Below are 212 nucleotides of genomic sequence, written 5' to 3' on the forward strand. Positions count from 1 at the left end.
AAAAAAACTTCAGCTTTGAAGAAAGTTGAAAACAAATGCACTCCAAGGTTTGACAACTGCTTGTCCAGAAATGGCATCAAGTAGCAAAACTGGCTAAAGGGTAACTCAAAGGTAAATGGACGTTGTCTTAGTGATTGGTACTGTTTATATTTTAAATATAATGTACAGTGCATCTATAGCAAAATAGCTAAATGTTAGCCAAGAGGATGACC

Source organism: Cynoglossus semilaevis, chromosome 13 (assembly GCF_000523025.1).
Source record: "Cynoglossus semilaevis isolate Cse_v1.0 chromosome 13, Cse_v1.0, whole genome shotgun sequence".
Classification (NCBI taxonomy): domain Eukaryota; kingdom Metazoa; phylum Chordata; class Actinopteri; order Pleuronectiformes; family Cynoglossidae; genus Cynoglossus; species Cynoglossus semilaevis.